The 2020-nt window shown below is 40.4% G+C and overlaps 1 pseudogene across 1 annotated transcript; it reads left to right on the forward strand.

Annotated features, from left to right (window-relative positions):
- The first annotated feature begins 272 nt into the window (after positions 1–272).
- On the forward strand, positions 273–1504 carry LOC308278821 (developmentally-regulated GTP-binding protein 1-like; annotated as a pseudogene). The gene is made up of 2 exons: positions 273–957; positions 1237–1504. The product of its transcript is annotated as a developmentally-regulated GTP-binding protein 1-like (transcript).
- Positions 1505–2020: the final 516 nt, after the last annotated feature.

Raw genomic sequence — 2020 nt, forward strand, 5'->3', positions numbered from 1 at the left:
AATTACATAACATATACGCACACTGAACTATGCACATGGTACCCCATTAATATGTATAATTTTTGTGTTTATATATCAGTAAAAAATAAACTTGAAGTTGGCCGTATCATGTCCAGCAACTTCAGTGTGAGGGGGGATTGTGACTACGACTGCACCATCCCTTGGGATTCATCATAATGAGTAGCACCTTAGAAAAGATCAGGGAGATCGAACCTGAGATGACTCAGACTAAAAAAACCAAGAACTGATAACTCCAAAAGGTGGTGGCAGTGATGGGTCAGGAGAAGGTTTTGACATATTCAGTCCTGGTGAGGTTTCCATCTGTGGAGAAGTCAACAGTGCTAAGTAATCTGGCAGGGGTATATTCTGAAGTGGCAGCCTATGATAGGTTCACTACTCTGACTTCTGTACCTGGTGTGATCAGATTCCAAGGTGCCAAGATCCAGCTCCTGAATCTCCCAGGTATCACTGAAGGTGCCAAGGATGGGAAAGATAGAGACCATCAAATCATTGCAGTGGCTCAGACATGTAATTTGATCCTGATTGTTCTGGATATACTGAAACCTTTGGGACATAAGAAGATAATTGAAAATGAGCTGGAAATTTTTTGTGTTTGCTTGAACAGCAACCCCCCCACAACACTGGCTTTAAGAAGAGAGATAAAGGAGGCATTAATCTCACAGTCATGTGCCCTCAGAATGAGCTAGATGCTAAAATTTTTAAGAACATTCTGGCTGAATACAAAATTTACAATGCTGATATAACTCTGCATAGTGATGACACAGCTGATGACCCCATTGATGTGGTGGAAGGAAATAGGGTTTATATCCCCTGTATCTATGTATTGAATAAGGTTGACCAGATATCCACTGAGGAATTGGATATCATCTATAAGGTACCTCAATGTGTACTCACCTTTGCCCATCACCACTGTAGTTTTTTTTTTTTTTTTTGGTGGTGGTGGTACTGGGGTTCCTGGAAGCCCTTCTACCTCCAGGCTACACTCCCAGACCTATTTTTATTTTTATTTATTTATTTTTTTTGGTGGTACTGGGATTCCTGGAAGCCCTTCTACCTCCGGGCTACACTCCCAGACCTATTTTTTACTTTTTTATTTTTGGAAACAGGGTCTCTTAAGCCAGCGGGACTGGCTCCCAACCTGCGCCATCCTCCTGTCTCTGCCTCCCAAGCGCGTGGATTAAAAGCGTGTGCCACCACCCCCGGCTACCACTGTAGTTTTAATAACTTTTTGGAAAAAAATCTGGGAGTATCTGAAACTAGTGAGAATTTATACCAAGCCCAAAGACCAGATTACATACCTCTAGTGGTGTTGCTGTCCTCTAGGACCAGTGAGGAGAATTTCTGCATGAAGATGCACAAAAGTCTTATCAAATAATTTAAATATTCTCTTGTCTGGGGCCTCTCTGTGAAACACAATCCTCAGAAAGTGGATAAAGACCATACACTGGAGGATGAGGATGTTATTCAGTTTGTAAAGAAATGAAAACCATCTGTCCCCATCTGCTGGGCCAACCACAACAGCTTTCCTCACGACCAAGCACCCTATTCCACTCCTCTGTCTTTGGCAGCTACTGGACTGGCATGCCAAAGTGGGAGATGGAGGCACCCACACTGGAACTTCTCTTACCTTACTTCGGCATCACTTTCTCTGTTAAACTGCGTAAAAGACCTGTAGGCCTGTTAAAAAAAAAAGCTAAATAAAATTCTTAGAAAACCAAATCTTAAAATAGAAAATTATTTTTAGATTTTTAACTAAAAAATTAAAAATGCAAAAGCACACTACAGAAATGCCTTTTACCTATAATATTCCAAATACATGATGGGTGAGGCTGTGGGAGAGCAGAATTCTCATACATTCTAGTAAATGTGAAAAATGATGAAACAGAACTAAAATGCAGGAAAATTTGGCATTATTTACCAAAATTATAAGAAATTGCCTTTTGATCCTAGCATTCTCTCTTCTATGTATCTGTTCTATAGAAATTCACATGCACTCTAA

Source organism: Muscardinus avellanarius, assembly GCF_963383645.1.
Source record: "Muscardinus avellanarius genome assembly, chromosome: X".
In the NCBI taxonomy this organism is placed as follows: Eukaryota; Metazoa; Chordata; class Mammalia; order Rodentia; family Gliridae; genus Muscardinus; species Muscardinus avellanarius.